At 38.4% G+C, this 19250-nt stretch overlaps 1 protein-coding gene across 1 annotated transcript in view; it reads right to left on the bottom strand.

The window, feature by feature from the left end:
• The window catches only part of MID1 (midline 1), a 251968-nt gene extending 242218 nt beyond the window's left edge, over nucleotides 1-9750 (bottom strand). Inside the window, exon 1 of the mRNA XM_083821997.1 lies at nucleotides 9295-9750. The gene's annotated coding sequence lies outside the window, so the exon portion shown is untranslated. The remainder of the gene's footprint in view (nucleotides 1-9294) is intronic.
• Between the last annotated feature and the right edge of the window lie 9500 nt (nucleotides 9751-19250).

Below are 19250 nucleotides of genomic sequence, written 5' to 3'. Positions count from 1 at the left end.
ACTTGTCCAAGCACTTTAAAGAGGATTTTTCTCTAGGCAAAATGTTAAAAGCTGTTTTGGAATAGACATATGGCTATACAGTTGCCTACAATTACTGAATATTTTAGTAGTCTGGTTCAATTTAATTTTTGCAAAATATTTTTAGATGCAGAACTCTAAACCTCAGAAATGAGAGTCAGATAGTGATGTTGCCTATGAATACAAAATGTAATATGCTCCAGTCCCAAAGGACAGTAATTAAAAATCATAGTAATGATTGCCGTCACTAAACGAGTATTTTCTAACAGCTACACACTGGTTGTCTGAGACAACATTCCCTTCCCCTGTGCTCAGAATAAGGATTGGATTAAGTCAGAGATCACTGTGGAAGAAAACAGTAACTCCAACAGCAACATGTGTTATGGGATCCCTCTTGCAAGATGGAGGACCTAGTCATGAAACTATATGGTCTCACCTAGAAAACTGAAAATTCATGGTGGCTGCCTCAATGCTTAGGCTAAATATTGGTCAGAAAAGTGGTTTTGACAAACAGCCCCCTGGCTGCAGTAGGAAGGAGAGGAGCTTATTCAGCCTCTGTCTTCTATACCTGTTCCTTGAACACATGAATGACTGAACGCTGCAGTAGAAAGCAGTTTCTTTTGCTACTGTATGTCCCTGCTGCAACCTGTTTGCTCCCTACCCCTGCCCCCACCCTCCCATTAGAGCAAACTAGTCCATTCATAGACAAGTGAAGACACAGACAGGTTCAAGTGGATGCTTGTGATATTGAAGAAATTTTCTGCTAATAAAAATATAGTTATAGAAAAGGTTCCCATAACAACTCTTTTATAAATCCATCTTTTATAATTGACAATGTGTGACTTAATTTTAGGAACATAAACACTTCAGGTTTTGCCATTGTGTGTCTCAGACACAATAACCATTTAGGATTTCAGTTTAGCCAACCTCTTGAAATGACTGACTCAGAAATGCTGACTCATGACAATGAGGTTATGGAAAGTATCAAGCAGAAGAAATCAATCTCAGTTCCATTTCCATGTTTATCTTCTTCTATTTTTACATTCTCCTTCTCTTGGATCATCAACTTTAATTTGGAACCTGATTGATCAAATGCTTTGCCTTGTATTCTCATGGTGAGCTTAATGGATATTGGGCTACGGTGTACAACATCGATTGACAATAATAAACGACTCAGCGCATGGGAGATGTACTAATTTTTTTGCCCATAGCACATCAATAACACATTCTGCACAACAACACAAACACTCCACTGTGCTGTCCAAGGAGAACTTTGTCATGCAACTCTCAGGCATACCTTCTACTTAGATACAGTGCTTGGGAGAACAATCTCCACTCCACTACTAACATAAGCAACATAAGCTGTTTTTTTGTTTGTTTGTTTTTTTAAGCTTCCCTGCATTTATTTGCAGTAGTTGTATTCTTGCTTGTTTTACATCTACAGAGACTGTATTGTTCTGGTTTTTATTGTATAGGTTATGTAATGCTGTAATAAGAGGAAAAGGTATGCATTTTGTAGACTAAATAGCAATGGTTTCACATGTGTAACCAGTCCCACTTACTTTTGGCATGATTTTATTAGGTTTTTCATTCGTTCATGTTATCTCTGTATTTGCTGTTTCTTAATGCCAGTGTTAAAATAGGTTTCTTGGCTATAACACTTAAGACTAATAACCATGTGGAAGCTAAAAGCAAAGTAACTATTCGAACATCCCAAATTCCAAAGCAATGAGACTATAACACAAGAAAGAGTGAAGGGAACATGGCATCATTTCACTCCACTGTCTTGTACATTGTAGATATAACACCAGTCTGAGGCTAAGCCTGTTCATCCCTAAGATAAGGGAGGCACCCAGGAGTCTTCCTCTGCTGATCTACCACCAGCTGGTTAGAGAACAGGAACTGGAGGCCTAAGGTGGAGATCAGAACATCCCCAGCTCCATCTGGCTCCCAAGCATGTACTTCCAGGTTCACTCTTTGCCCTCACATGAAGACAGGAGCAGGCAACAGTCATCTGCTGGAGTAGCAGGACGAGCTCAGCTGCTCCTTAGTCCTTCAGCTGAAGGCAGTGTTCTGAAGAGATCTTGTACAGGACACTCTGGGAATCCAGGTTTTACCTAAAACATACTCAGTTCATGCAGTCTTGGTCAGGTTTTGTTGTTAAAATTTTTCAATTGCTTTCTATTACACTTTCTCCAGCTTGTCTGTATATGTCTTTATCATGTATAAAACTGGAAAAAGAATTCAGTCTAGGAGCTTATCACAGTGGAACAGGACAAAATAATTAGCTGCCATCCTCTTGTATACAATACCTTCAGTAATGAGTCCCAGAATGACATTCACGTTTCAACATTTTGTCACATTGGTGACTTGCATTCATTTTCTAATTTGCAATAGCCCACAGATGCTTCTGACTGAACGATTCCCCACTTTCTATCATTGAATTATATTTTCATCCCTGACTGTAGTGACTTGTGCTACTTTTGATTCATTTTATCTTGATTTCTGACCAGCTTGCCAGCTGCTCAGACTACTTTTGAATTTAGTTCTAGCTCTCTCAGCCTAGATGATGCACTGGGAACATTGCACAGGATACCAACTCCATCAATTAAACTTTTCAGTTTCTTAAATTGATTCTGAATAGAAAACTTTTTTATTTTTTTCATATGCAGCAATTCTGCACACACAAAAACTTTAAGTTTGTGGTGAATAAAGGACTTTTCAGCTGATGGTTCTACTCAGCTGTAATCTTCCATTTTCTCCTTGTGTTTTGTTTCTCTAGTTCTCATGTGACAGACAAAACATTCAAATTCATCTCTTAAGGGGACAGAAACATAAGAACTAAAACCTTCAAGGCACATTAGGTTAACCTCTAAAATTAAGATCAAGCTAACAACTGTAAGCCATTTCACTGAGTTCATTTTCATTAATCTAAACCAAAACAATCCTGTTGTGCATTCTAGAAGTCTTTAGTGGTGCGCATTAGAACCAAGATGTGTCTGAAGCACCAGTGTACCAACAAGGTATTGCTGAACAGTTGCAGAGATCAACAGCTAAACTTCAAAACCCAGGTAACCTTTCCATTCAAGAGGGCACCATAGGCTGCCCTATATCAGCATGTATTTGGCTTCTCTTTTAAGTGTTTGTTCTGTTTTGTGCTATGAATATGGTGAGATTCTGGAATGAAGCATATGCAGATTTCATCTAATTCTGTTTTCCAATGTCTGGTTCATTTCTCTATGCCCATCACTGTTGTCTGGTGTGTGGTTTCATGCCCATCTCACTGCAATCTTTACTTCTGTATTGACATTTACATGTCTCTTTTCATGCAGTTAAAAAAAACTGCAACACTATTGGTGAATTGTTGGAATGGTTGGAAATATTGGTGACAACAGACATGAACTTGACAGGTTTTTTCTGCATATGTCATATATGTTATCCCATATGACATATTTTACTGACAAAATTTAAGGTTTATTTGGTAAACAAATGCAATGCTGGTTGAGTCCAGTGATTTACATCATGTAAAAACAGAACATCTTAAGCAACACATGTGCAATAAAAGCAAACAGATGTTTGCAGTCTAAGCACTGTGCTAATGGTGGTAGTATGGCAACATATCAAAGGCAAAACACAACGTATCCAGAATTGCCCGCTGGAGTGTTAAGCACAGCTGCATAACTTTGAATGAACAACCAATAGGATATCCCAAACCACTTTGTGGCATGCTGCCATCCTTAAGGTAAGAATTCGTAATTAACTGCTAATACCTAAACTCCTCAGCTAAAGCGGTGTCGAATTTCTTGCGAACAAGACAAAGATATGAAATGTAGTAAAACCATTGCTTGTTTTACAGCATTAACATAGCAGCAACACTACTGTTGTTTCATACGTAGTGAAATTAAACGTGCCCCAAAAAATCCACCTCAGGAGGCCTGATCTGAGGTTTTATGGAATTTTCCAGGCTGGGTAGCTACAAAACAAATATTGGAAACAACAGCAGGAGCACATGCATTGCTGGAAGAGCACAGTGGACAAGTCATGACTTATGGGCTGACACCCTATTGGCTCTGTAATCCAGTGCATTACGAACAATGCTGTTCTCAGCCTGTTGGAATGGCTGGAACTATGCACGAGGTGTCAAAAATGTCATTTCGTTCATACCACTGAATGTGAACTTCACTAAAATCTCAGAAGAACCTGAAGTTATGTACGACTTCATATAATCATATGTAACAAAGGAAACTACTTTCTGATATTTCCCTAAATCTGACATCTAGAGAACCAACGGCAAAACTGCCATTGAGTGAAACTACCAGAGGGAAAAAAAAGTGAAAATGAACATCCACCCCTCAGAGGAGTTTTACAAAAACTGTTAAAAAGAAAAATGTTGATTTGTTCAAGAAAAATGCTACAAATATTGACTGATGTAGCTAAAAGCAAATAGCAGTTTGCTATTTGCTCTGTGCAAAGCATCACATAACTTTTTTTTTTAACTAAAATTGAGCAGAGAATTTAGCAACATGTGAATTAGAACAGGTACTAAGATCCCAGATATAGATATGTAGGGAAACATGCATCTGTTTATGTACAGACTTCCGGCCTCAACTATGTTCTTAAATATCTTGCTGAACACTTAAGAAAATAATAATAAAATAGAATCAAAAAATATGCCAACTGTTCATGCATTCCCTTACTTGCTACAACACATGCTAGTTATCTGTTATAGCATCAAAAAATAGATTTAATATTATATTTTTAATGAAAAAAGCAGGGAAATATTTTCTAAGAAGCTGGTAAACTTAAATACTAAAACAAGTTGCATATTTTCAATACTTTCCTGTATGAGTTTCAAAGTAGTGTGTATTCCAATACTTTAATTTTGATCAATAGTTCTGAAGTATAACTTGGATTTAACACAAAGACAAGCAAACAAAAAAATAAAAATTGAATCATAAGCCTGCAGAAAGCAGGCTATTTTTGAGATAACACAAGACTGGAGAATTTGCAAGTTTAATCCTCAGCCCAGTAGTTTTCTGAATTTTTCAGACTGAATAAACATACAAGAAGGCATGATAGAACTGCAGTTCAACATCTTTATCACAGATTTTTCGTGCTTTATGATTCTCATCCAGTTTTAATTAAAATACTTCAATTTTTTCCTTCCCTAAACAATTACATTACACATTAGTGAATAAATATATAGATGATGCAGACTTCATTTTTTTAAATTCAGGGCACAGCTTAATGTCCTCTGATCTGAGGAAGTACCACTCCTCAGCTTTACACTGCCCAGTTTTTTTTGCCTCCTTCATTTGCATGGCTCCCAAGCACACATGCTCACAGGAGCTGCCATGCAAGGCTAGGCTAGAGGGTTCTAGCAGGGAATGCTATGTCTTAGTTTATGTTGTGGTTGAATACTGTGGTCATCATAACTTTATCCTCCAACTCAGTGGCTCAGCAGAGGCAAGCAGGGCTCTGGGGAATGAGGACAGCAGCTGGACTAGAAAATGCAGTTCAGATTTGCAATGATATTTTTAACTTTAAATGCCAGATACATTTACCAATGGCTGGAACAATAGAAAGACAGTTGTAAAAAAAAATAAATAAGAAATCAAACACACCTCTTGTAGACCATGTGATCTCTGGATAGCAACGTCAGGCAGATGAACTGGGCAGACGTTAAGATGTCTTTGCTGTGCTTCCTTATCATTGGTCCTCAAAGCAAAGATTTAAGCTTATGCAGTACAATGAACACTGCAGAAGAAAAGCTCTCACCCCAGTCACACTCTGGATGCCCATCTCCCCCTTGCATTATTCCCAGATTCCTTCTTTAGAGCTCTGCAACTGCGGATGGCAATTTTCAATTAGGCATGTGCTTCAGGGGAAATAAGGAATTTCCCAAGGTCACTTTAGGGCAATGAAATCACACATGCCACATAAAATGCTTACACTACAAAATGATAACATAATGGAATGGTAAAACCTTTAACAAAACCCTAAAGGGAGCACACAACTAGTACAGCATGGTCATTTATTATTTCAAGCTCTCCATTTACACCTTTGAAAGTCAGTGTTTCTTTTTATTGAAAAAGTGATAACAGGAAAAAAAAATGCTGTGCCCAGCTTCTCTTGCCAACGTGTAGGACTACTCAGTTTCAAATTGCATGCAAATCAGAAAGAAAAAAAATACATACATATACATGCAGTGATGGTTTAATTTAAGTCTAGAAAGCATACAAACAAATTTTCTGTTTGTAGGATGAACAGGTTACTAAATGTGAAAAACATTTAAACCATTTGTTACGGCCTTTCATTTCTAAACAAAAAAACATGGCAATAAAAGCTAAATACATCAAGCAGTTGCTGTTTTAAAAGCAACAAATGAGTGAAACTTCTCATGAATTTAAACCACCAGGAACTCATCGGTAAGACAACAGAGAGGCAAAAAATATTTTTGGTCCAAGTAATCAAAACTTTTATCATACCCGTAAATAATCTGGTGCTTCTCACCTTTGGCATACAAACAGAAATACCAATTGAGTCATGCATTAAACTCCGGATTGTCAAATTCAAATATTTCTGTTTCACTTCAGTCTTGTTTCTGTTACACAATTAAAGATGGTACCATAGACATATGCACAGACTTGCTGCACTTTTGCCTAGGTTTAGATTGTTCATTTCCAAACTATATAGTCCAATACCTTACCATTGTACACCCTGAACATGGATCTGCTATTAAAACTGGTATCAAGGAATCACTGATTGAATGAAGAATTAATCCTTAAACTATGTTACAATGAATGCTAGCTCTTGTTTTAATCATTGAATGCAACACATCACACATTAACATGGATTGGAGACCAATGAGTAGGGCAGGAGGTTGGTCTGCAGGAGCTCACAAAAGAGAAGGGTCATTCTATAACCCAGCCACAGTTGGATGGGATTTTGCTGGGATTTGAGATAATACTCAAGGTCTACCCTGTACTTTAAATTGCTTCATCTACTTTGCAATTCTTTTCTCACTGTAAACAAGGATAGTTTTCCTGGGATATATCTTCCATACATATATCCTAGTCAGAGAAGAACTTGCTTTTTAGTGCATCCAAGTCAATGAAAACTCATGCAACATCATGGGCACAGCACCAAGCAGAGTTAAAAAACAGTGTAGACACTGGTGTTAGGCATGTCCTGGTGCATTACACATCCTGTGGAAGGCAGAGGAAGGCACAAGGCACACATTGTGGCTTGAGGGGATGAGACCCCACAGTGCTTCTTTGTTTCCCTGGAAGAGCCACAGTCAGAAAACTCATCTAGGGGCAGTCTGCAGCCTAGGTGGCTGCTCAGATCTTAGGGAAGAGTAAGCTCATGCCAGCCCAAAAGATACCACGTAGACTTTGAACCAGGGTTCTATCTCACTTTGTGTGGTGAAGCCAAAAGACCATTAATGATTGTGGAATAGCTAGACACTAAACTGACAGGGCAATGTAATTTACTGGATAGACTACAAGAAAGCTGATTTAATAGTATGTTGGTCCAGTGTCGTCTTCTGTCCTTTAAATTCATACTTCAATTACTAACATCCCTGTTAAAATCTTTCCTCTGTGCTCCCACTCAATTCACAATAATAAAGGTTATATGCAAAGTGGACTGGAAACCACCATGATGAGAAGTTAAACAAGTTAAATTTACAGTTCTAGTCCATCTGTCCTACATTGTTTTGTTTGCTGTGGTGTTTTCCACCAAGACCAAAGATGTTTCATGGCAATGAACCCATTAGCTGTAGTGCTGAAGCAGCATTTAGGAACATGCTACCTACCTTCTTTGCAATGTTGAAGCTGCCATAAAATTCCCTGCTGGACTGTCATGGTTATTATTATGTCTTTGCCATTAATACTTAGCTAAACATTGAAAGTCAGGAGTTTGGAAATGTCTTACATATAAATGAATGAGGACCTATATCAACACAAGTGAATTTTAAACCTGACAGTTAGTCTCAATTAATTTTAGCCAGGTAATATCATATTACTAACTCTAAGCAGGCATTCATTCATAAAAATGTGAAATATTTAGAAGGAAGAGGGTTTTTACATAATCTTCATTGAAAGCTTCTCAGCCCGTAGGCATAGGACTGTACTTTACTTTCCCACTTTGTCTCCCAGCAAAAATGTGTCTGTAACTCCCATAACTAGTGCATTCACGTGCACATGCCCACATAAATATGATTAACAATGAAAATTAGTGTAAAGCAATCTTATGTCTACCAGTTGCAAAGGGTCAGAAAAGCAACCATTCTGAAAATAAATGCCACCTGTTTCTGAATAGTTTTTTGCAGTTTTTCTTAGAAGGCACTTCTCAGAAAGCTCAAAGTATTATTTCATTCCTAACTTTTATACCACAACTGCATAAAACTTGAAGAAGCTTCCACAATTAACATGCTGATGCTTAACAGCAACTGTCCTGATGGACAGCACAAAAGTTTTCTTCCAGCTAGAAAGCTGTTGGAAGTAAGTTTTCAACTTGAATTTTCATTATGTCCTGGCCAAAATCTACAAGGAACAGATTGTTGTCTCTCTCTCTGCCAATATTTTACACAGAGGCTGTTGTAAAGGTTATCAGAATATGTAAATATTTCCTAAGCAACACAAAAGCTTGTTTTGAACCTGGGGTAATCCCAGTTGTAGAAGAACAAGTTTTGCTTACACTTCTTAAACAGTACCTGCAGCTTATTTTTTAACTCACTGAAAAATCTTTATTGCTGCAGGAACTCCCTGTATTCCCACAAATGCATTCCAGCTATGCTGACTGAGCTGCATTCATACACAACAAAATAAAGTACACCAAAACTCTGGGAATGCTGAAGAGAGTGCCTTGTACAAAGTGCACATTTTAAACCACAAAATCAAGGACCTCTTTTCCAGACAGGATAGGATCATAAAATTCTGCATTTGCAGAGATTCAAGGAGTTAAGCAAAGCATCTCAGCCCTATTTCCAGTCCCAACTCACGTCTGCATTCCATCAGAGATAAGAAAGTTTGATAATCTCCTGAGCAAAAAGAAGGTGTATGAGAATCAGAAGCACATGGAACAGCCAGAAGAGCTAAAGTAATTGTTGCTGCACACAAGAAGCGCACTTTTGCTTCCCAGCCCGTATAAAATCGCAAGCCATTTTAGGAGGGAAGAGCAGCTGTAGGACCAAGCCTCACAAGCAGCGCCCCGCGCCTCCCCGCATTTCACCCCGCCACCCTGCAGCCGCAAGGCTCCGCGTCACCATACCTGCTTCTCCATTTTTAACCCCCAGACAGTTTTCTCCTCGGCCTGAAGTTGAAGAAAGCGGGGATAGTCCTTCCCAGCCGGGCGCTGGGCTGGGCTGCTGTTGCTCCTGCTGCTTGTGCTGCTGCGCGGCTCCGCGCCGTGCCCTGTCCAGCCCCGCACCGCCGCTAGCCCCAGCCCCAGCCCCAGCTCCGCGCCGCCGGGCAGGTTTCCTTATATAGGTGAACGCTAATTGCATTCCTGGTGAAAGAGGCTAACCGGGAGCGAGCTTAACTTGGTTAACTCCACAGATACCAAATGGGGCTGCCTGCCCGCCTGAAGTTTGCTGGCGTAGCGCTGAAGTGGCTTCGGAGGGGAGAAGGGTTTTGTTGCAACGCGGTTTAACACCTCTCAAGCTATTCCATTTCTAACAGCTCCACTAATACCAAGTGCTATGTTAGTATTGCATAAAACACTTGATATTTTTACAGAATACCCTCCCTTAACCTATATTTTACTCCAAGAAAAGCACACAAGGTTATAAAGGCATGAGCACGCGCACTCTGATAGCACCAAAATAATTCTGATCCTATCAGAGTTTTCACAGAAAGACTGCCATATATCAAATGGTATGTGAAAAAGTTAGGAAATGAGGATTGCAATACTGCTGTTAATGGAAAAAAGCCATGTAAGAAAAGCTTGTTTTACTGTTTTCCACTTCCTTTTCTATACAATGTAATAGCTAAGCTTCTGGTGATAGATCTGTCTTTGTCAGAGAGGTGTGATTGTGATATATTAACAGACACACCCTTACCTAAACAAAAAAAATACAGAGATAGACTGGGTAACTAGAACAATAATACTCTGCACTCTGCAGAGTGGTGACACACGTATTTCAGATATTCTTGACTCCTCTTGCCCACCCACTACTCACTAAACCCCTTCTGCAAGAGCAACTTCAATGGTTTGAAGAACCTCAACACATAATTAATTAATCACAGGGAAAATCATGCCATATGCTTCCCTTTCCTTTATTATATTCAGTCAGAATTCACCTATTTATTATGGCCCTCCTTCTATAAGCTACAACGCTGACAATATGTAGGGGGAGACAGATGACAAAAAGCATAATGGAAGAGAAAAAAAACAGAACAAATAAAACAAATGATGGATGAAATGAAAACAAGAAATCAGTGACAATGAGAAGGGTTAAAAGATTTGATCAAATGATGAAAGGCTGGTGTTTAAAAAACAAAAAAAGTACATTGAACTCCAAGACATTTTTTTTTCATTCTTTCCTCTTTCCTCCAGATGTATTACCTATAACTCAAGACAGACAAGAGACACAAATTCTGCTTCCTGGTGACCTATGGACATTTAGAAACCAGAGAGTACCACCCAAAAGCTGGGAATTACCATTACCCAGAGGACTAGAACTTTTCTTATCCCCATGTAATATATGTCTTAAAGATCATCAAATAATATACTGCACAGAAAAGCTATTCCTAATGACCATTCCTAATGGTTTCAATACTTCTTTCATTATAATTTTTCTCTTCCCCGAGGCATAAACATTCAACCTTTTGATACTGCAGGAGCTTGGCTTATAAGTGGAGAAAAATGAGAAACAATACCAATAAAAGCTGTAAGACTCAATAAATATGTCTAAAATAGTCTCTCTGTACAGTGTATAGGGAATCAGGCATATGTGGCCAGGGGCATGGTGTAACTGTCTTCATGGGACTCTTTCAGGACATGTAACTCACTTGTGGCTTCACAGTGTAAGAGTATGTCAGCCTTGCCAAGTTACTGCAAAGCTGGTCTGCACAGCCTTATATTCCCTTAACACCAGTGAGCTTGTGACCAGTTCCTGACTGAGTATCAGTTTTTCACATGAAGCAAGCAATTAAAATCCATCAGATTCCCAAAACTAAACAACAAAGGAAGGTTAAAAGGGCTGTTATGCCAGAATAGTTGTTACTTCAAGTATGGCTGACATCTATCTTTAGGTTAGCCCTCTTTATGTTAGCCAACTCAGAGCCCACAAAACACTCCCTCAGTTAAGGATTTTCCTTCCATTTCTTCAATGCTTGTATAACTATTTTATTTTCCCAGCCAAAATCTCAACTAGCTGTCATATTCTGCACCTTACATCCTCCTTTACCTCCATCCCTGACCCAAACATCATGTTGTGAATCAGTCATAGGATTTGGGGTCTTATAGCCAGGCATGAATCCTCATGCTTTACCTACTGACCCTCAAACTATGAATTCATCAGAGCACTGGTAAAAACATGAGAAATTTCCTCAAGTCCTACATATGCTACCTGTGTAGGAGAGAATTCCTTCCCTTTATTTAAAATATGTAGTAAAATATGTTTTTTTCTCAAATGAAAGCAATACAGTTAATTCCTGAAGCTGAGGGTAATAAGCCTAGGCTTATTACTTTCATTTACTTGGCTGTCGCACGTGCATTATCTGCAAATGATGCCAAGATAATGTTAATTACCCTGTAACCAATCTCTTCTGTTCTTCAGAAAGAGCTTTAGTAGTTCTGAGCCTGCATTCAGTCTGGGTATGTTGGAAAATCTCTAAGCAGATATCTAAAATATATTATTTTTAATGTTAGGCATTAAAAGATTCAGTAGAAATGAATGCAAGTTATGACTATGTTATTTTCTGTGTCACAGTGTTCCATGTTATTTTTGGCAAAAAATCAGCATTTAAATAACCGCTCTCATTCAGGGTGTCATTAGCTCGTTTCCGGTGCACAATTTATACAAACGGTTTACTAAGGTTAGTTTAGTTCCTGCCTTTTAGATAGTAACTATTTGTTAGCCCAACGACCTTTGTCCAGTAGAGCAGCAGTCCCAGACAGGTTCTTGTGGCTGATCAGAGTACTGCTATGTTCCTCATGACTGCCAGTTGCATGCCTCACTAGCCATCTTTTCTTTATCTCAAAAGATGGTTTGTAAGAAATATTTCCTCTTATACTTTCTTATTAAAAGACTGATGGATTTTTCTTCTCCCACTTCTGCCCATTTGTTAAATCCACAGTCCTGTCACTGTTTACGTTGCTATACCAGAAATGGAAATCTAGTATACATTTCCATGGCAAGTTTTGGTTGAATGGAATAGATAAGTACAATGCATCCAGAAATTAATTTCCTATTAAACAATGCTAGTCCCTAATCTTGCATGTATGTCTAAATATCTGCCTTGACTTTTTTTTTTCCCATTAAAAGCTATGGATGGTAACACTGAAGATTTAGTCTCCTTTTACTGGATTCTTACTCAAGGACAAGGTTTCCTTCTGAAGTTCTTTGTAGTCTGAAATTGTCCACACTTGAGCAACTCAATAAACTGGCTAAATTTAGCCAGGTAAGTAGGGTAATAGAGATTTCTCAAATTTCATTGAGAAATTGTTGCCCCATAGTTTCCAGAATTAAGCTGTTAATGCATTCTTGAAGTTCTGATTCCTTCAATTCAATGGCAACACTTCCTTTCACTTTAATATTGACAAGATTTCTTACCTCATCTTGGTATCTGCCTCTTTACATCTTCAGTTTCCCTTAGAGATGTGCATCATTGAGCATCCCACAATGCATGCTCTGTTCTCTTGGACTGCAACGAGATCACTCCTTCAATAGTTCATTGTTTATTCTCAGCTTCATTACCCAGTCCTCAAATCACACAACATACTTTGCTAGAATGGCAGCAGTAAGTACCTTACACATAAGGTAGATTCAGTTCTAACAGCCTCCATTTAACATACAAAGTGCCCCAGAGATATACAGTAGCATGCTGCATCTCTTTCCATATCAAAAGGTGTGTTAGCTTAAATACCTAAAACTCTGAATATGTTATTACTATTTCCAAGTCCACAAGTGTTATTTCTGCACTGGCTTTAAAATCTTCTATACACACAGACTACTAACTTTGCATTGCGAGATATGTGGTAGTCTGCACAGATGCATTAACAAGAATTGTGCTCAGACTTTTGATTTAATAACTGAAAAAGCCACAAACAGGATACTTTACTGTGGAGTATAGCTTTCTCTGAGCAATCTGTAGAAATGTACTGGGTCTGGCTGGGATGGAGTTAACTGTCATTATAGAGGCCTGGGTAGTGCTGTATTTTGGATTTGTGTCTAAAACAGCATTGATAACACCTCTCAGACATTAGTTCCATGACTATAACTGGGAATGCACAGACATCAGGCAAAAACATGTCAGTCCCTATTAGCAGGCATGCTAGCAACAAACTTGGGACCAAGAGCTGTAGACACAGCACATAATTTATATGCTCAGATAAAAGAAGGCACAGGGTTCTGATATGCTTTTCTGTCAATTTATGCTACTCTTTTCTTCCAACAAATGCAAAATAAAATTAATCTAAGAACCTATATTCACTCAACATTCAGGCCGTAAATGAAAATATACAAGAAAGAAGAAACTAAAAGGTTAAGGTACTCAGAAGCAGTAACTCACAATTTCACGTACTGCAGGCAGCTGAGCATGTACCTTATCAGGGGAACACTAGCTGTATGGATCAGTTAACTTTATGATACAACCTTTACTTTTTATTATTTCCTGATCTGGTGTTCAATTTTACAACCTTAATGCAAGTTACTTCGCTAATAAAGCATTTCTTATAAAATTTGACCATATTACTTAACCTTTACACAGGAACAAAGATGTCAAAACAAGTTACAGGCTAATGTCTAAGGGTATTATTTTTACCCTTGGGAAAAAAATTGAGCTTTCTTCCCTGTCACTGTTTCAAAATTCATCATTAAAAGCTATGTAATACAACAAGTTACTATCTTTAACCTTGCACCATGTGTTCTTCAGGTTTCAGTAACATGCTTACACCAAACAAGAGTTTTATGTTTCCATTAAATACATTTAAAACTCAAGGTTGCTATTAGGTGAAGCAATTAGTGCAAGATCCAGCAAAAAGCTATTTGGTCCTGAAGAGTTTAAACACCTTATCTGGAAAAGTTAATGAAATATTTACAATGTTGCTATTAATGAGATTAGAGATGGATTAAAATGGCATTTGGAAAATAAATCAGACAATTAAATAGGCTTTCAGAACTGTGGAAAGTCCTTAGGATCCAGGGAAAGAATACTCAGAATGCCTATACTAAGAAGGGCATTTTGAAAACACTTAGTTTTTAGTGCCATAGGACTCCAGATTGCAGAAACTGCCTTCATGTCAACATCAACATTAGCGATTATAAGCACTGTGATGCTTAATACTGACCAGCTGTGCCTTAAGCCTTGTTTTAAAGTCCCTTCAAGATGTCTTTAACTTCATCACCTTCTGTATTCAGCATGCTGTGTTAATGATGGGGCTACTAGAAATGGTCATTAGTATTTGATGTGACCATCAGATTAGCTAAATCAGTAACGTGATATTGAGCTACATGGAGGAGAAGGGTGACGCTGTAGATAAAACAGCCATTGTTAGTTGAATTTTTATATTGCATTCCATGCATTTCTGCAGAAGACAGAAAAAAATGGCCAAACTAGAAAATCCTAAATGAGTCAAGAGAGTTGATCCAGAGCAGGGACGGAGCAGAACTGTGTGTTCCCTTTTTTGCCGGGAAGGCAACATAAAACAGCTTGTTGACACACCTTCCCTAGCACTTCTGAAAGAGTCACAGTTTGGCAACTGTATTTCTTCCCAGTGAGTTCATTTTCCCTGACTGGGAAAGAAGTGAAATACTGAAAATTAGAGCCCATTCAGCCTAAGCTCTTCTGCATTTTCTGGAAGAGAAACACTACAGTGTCTCATACCGTAGATAAGTGGATTGGCTGACAGAGGTGCATCTCTCTGGACTGACCACAGAAGAGTGACTACACCTGACTTAAACACTTCAGTTAGGTTCCTTAAACTAGGAGAGGTGGCTGCTCGCCAAAGAGCATACGAAAATAAGTTATATAAATAAGAAAATGTTTATTAAAATGGATAGTATGCAGATTATTTTGACTGAAACAACATTATTCCTTGGTAGAACATAAGAATTAGCTTGATCCTTAGTTTTACATAGTCTACCTTCAGGCAAAAACACTCTGAGCCTAACTGTATGCATAAAGACATCAAAATTTAAGGAAAGGACAGGCAAAGTTTTACATTCTGGGAGTTCTGACTATTAAAAGGAAAATGTGAGAGTTTTTCTTTATAGGTCCTTGTTATGTGGAAAAGCTGAAGGGCTGATCAACAGTTACGGTGTTCCCAGATCAGGGAGGGGGAGGAAATCATTCTGCAGGACTTAAACAGGAATGCATATATTGTGAAAACAAATGTTTTTAATAAAAAGTGATCTGTCCCAGTCACTACTTACTGTACACAGTAAATTGATTTTGTTCCAAAACTTATGGAAAACAACTAGTTATAATGCAATTTTAGACTTTGTGTCCATACAAATGAAAATCAGAAATACTACAGGTATATAAAAAAAACACATATTAAAGGAACTGTATTTAAGAGTAGGGAGGTAATAACTTATGCATTCACATAACAGCTGAAGCTTCACTTAGGATATTCTTTGACCTTCACATTGTGAAGATGAGACAGCATCAAAGAAGAAGTGCATTAAGAAAGCTGCAAGATACAAGGAACAAGATGTGAAGGACATCTAGTTTGAAAAAAAACAAACAAACAACAAAAAAGTTGGAAGTTTTAGGGAGTTTTTGAGAGAAAAAAAAAATGAAATGGAGAGAATTGTTCATGGTAGACCATGGAGAATGTTCACCTGAAACATAACAAATTTAGATTAGATGTGAGGACAAACCTCCAAATAAGAGTTATTCATCAATAGAGCAGTCTGCCAAGGGAATCCCTGAGATATCACAAGAGGAAATACTTAAAGGGAGATTAGATAATGTACTCAAAATAGTGCAGCAGATAAACCTGTAAAATATGTAAGAGGCTGGAGTGGGTAAGTTCTTTCAGCCTATACTCCTGATTCTTTTTTAGTACTTTACATAGAAAAATCTCCTTATAAAATTTGGCTTGCAATTGTAGGCAAGTTCCAGTCCTACAAAGATTTAGGCATTTTTAGATTCTCTAACTATGTAAATAGCCTAATTTCAGCTTATTTTAACTTACTTCATATTGTAGAGAGTGGTCAGAAATATTCAAATAGTTTCTCCTCCCTAAGTGTCTGAAAATTATTTTAACAGTATGTGAAGGATTCTAGCTTAAAACCAGGATACAGTAGATAACACCAGATCATTTCCATGCACTCTAAAGGAAATTCATCTCTCCCATTCTTCCATTGCCACCTGCTACCCAAGGCTAGCTGCTGAGTGGTATTTGAGCCTTCTTCCCAAGTGTTTACAGGATTTTGCCACAGTTGTCCATAAACATTCCTCTGATGTAGCTTTTAAATGTATTGAAATGACAACTTCAGGAGATTCACAAGAAACAATAGGATGGAGATTTTATCATGCCAGGCCTTTTCACCATCATTCTGCTCTCTGTTGCTCCAGATGCTGCTCTTGTGGACTTCCCACAAGGGATCTGCAGACCTACTCACAACCCTAAAGCAAGGGGAAAACACTACCTTGCCAAACTCTCTGCTATCTCAGGCAGCATTTAACACCTGGTATAATATTTTGTGGGGGGATATTAAGTCTAAACTCACTTATCAATTCAACTCTCAGATACTTATGTTGCAAGTAGCAGAATAATCAGCTCCATATTCATGGGTCCCACATTGCCCCACTGCAGTGTCTCCTGTAAATCAGACACCTGAGATAGGAAAAATCTTAACAGATTCTACATATCCACAATACAGCTGTCTCCACTTCTGAGCTAAACAGTGTAGACGGATGCTGTATTCAATGGAGGAAAAATATGCACTTCAAGGTCTCAGTTCAGCTGAGTTACTTTGGGTATCTGCTTTAGAAATTATGCCCTTTAGGTGTCTATTTTTTCCCCAGGGACTGGAAAATGGACATTGATCATTGTCTCAGACACACTACCAGCTCAGTCCCACCTTCAGATAGTCATTTTTCCATAGGATTGGGCATTGTCTTAGTAAGTACTGCAAGAAATTCATTTATCCTGATCATTAAGGTATGCTGATGTCATTCAGTAGAGAACAAATTCCTCCATACCCTTGGCTGGACCATGAATTAAGAGCAAAGTGGTCAAACAGTAGGAAAGTAGCACTTCTGTCCCTGGAATAACAGAACCAAATCATCATATATCCTGTACCTGTAACCAGTGAGCTTCACTGTCAGGACCCCTCGAGCCATCAGGAGATGCTGTTACAGGCAAAATTCCTTTAAGAAGAAAGTTTGGCTACTTGGTTATTTTGGCTAACTATATGCGTATTTGTAAATATTTGCTATGGAGACATTAGTTGGTTATCTTATTTTTCGGCCCTTTTCTGTTTCTTTATTGTCTTACTGGAATGTTATGACCCTTCTAATCCATTTGAGCCTTCCCCTTCCCTTCCCTTCCCTTCCCTTCCCTTCCCTTCCCTTCCCTTCCCTTCCCTTCCCTTCCCTTCCCTTCCCTTCCCTTCCCTTCCCTTCCCTTCCCTTCCCTTCCCTTCCCTTCCCTTCCCTTCCCTTCCCTTCCCTTCCCTTCCCTTCCCTCTGTTCCCTGTGGAAGGGCTGGAAGGCATGTCCTGTGAGGAGAGATTGAAGACATTTGGGCTTCACAGTCTGGAGGAGAGGAGGCCCAGAAGTGACCTCATTGCTCTCTGCAGCCTCCTGAGGAGGGGAAATACAGAGGTAGGTGCTGGCTCCTGGGGAAGCGATGGCAGGGCACAGGAACAGCACAAAGCTGCACCAGGGGAGTTTCAGGCTAGGCATTAAGAGAAATTTCTTTACCATGAGGGTGTGCAAACACTGGAACTCGTTTCCTAGAGAGCTGGTTGATACCCCATGCCTGTCAGTGTTCAAGAGGCATTTGGACAATGCCCTCATGCTTTAACTTTTGGTTAGCCCTGAAAGGGTCAGGTAATTGGACTTGACAGTATTTCTAGGTCCCTTCCAACTGAACAATTCTAAATAAATTCTAAATAATTCTTTCCTCCTTTCTCTTCCCTTTCCCTTTCTCTTTTCCCTTTCTTTCCAAGTAGTCCCTCATGAACCACACTGTGCTCTTATTTAAGAAGTAGAAAACCAGCAAACCTGTGATAGTAATTCAGCTCCACATTAGATTCACTTAAAAAGGAATTAGAACTGCTCAAATGAAAAACAAACAAACAAACAAACAAAACAAAAAAACAACCAACCAACCAAAAAACGTTTCTCAGGTAGAAAGCTTCCAGAATATTACACAAACATATGGTATAACACATGTTAATCACGGAGACAGAAATAAATGCTCAATTCATGAAAAATTTAGGAAAGAGGTTTAATTAAATCTAACCATTGAGAAAACTCTTCTGCCTGTAATCTGATCTATAGGTAGGAAAATGTAGTCACTGTCCTTGGGGTTTCATTATTCAGGCAACAACATTTACTTTTATTTCTTCTCTTTTTCCTCTATTGCTTAAACACCTCTCATTACTCTTTCCCAGTAATATAGAGGGTGTAATTGAAGGAAGAATTGGACAAAATTGTTCAACCTCTTATGGCAAATGCTGCAGCACATATTTTCATGAATTTGCAAAGACTATCATCCATCTCTAAAAACTGACAGTAGTTCCATATTCTTTTCACCAAGGGAGTTTTCAGTTTAAAACAGTGTTAGAAATGGAATATTTACAGAAGAAAAAAACAATTTTGTTTACTTTGGGAGCTCATGGATTTGGGAAAACAGATGAGTTTTAAAGAGGTATGTGTTTTTTATAGTCTAAAGGTGCCTGAATAATGTAAAATGCTTAGAAATTGCTGTGAGCAAAGCCAAAAAAGTGGAGGAAACTTTCAATCCCTGAAAAAAAATAAAAATAAAAAAATGAAGCCCTATTTCCTTCAAGTCTCTGTGGCCAAATATAAGCTTTCTGCAGC

The sequence above is a fragment of the Anser anser genome, assembly GCF_964211835.1.
Source record: "Anser anser genome assembly, chromosome: 1".
Classification (NCBI taxonomy): domain Eukaryota; kingdom Metazoa; phylum Chordata; class Aves; order Anseriformes; family Anatidae; genus Anser; species Anser anser.
The sequence above is the reverse complement of the archived record's forward strand: the minus strand, read 5'-3'. Positions and strand labels throughout refer to the sequence as shown.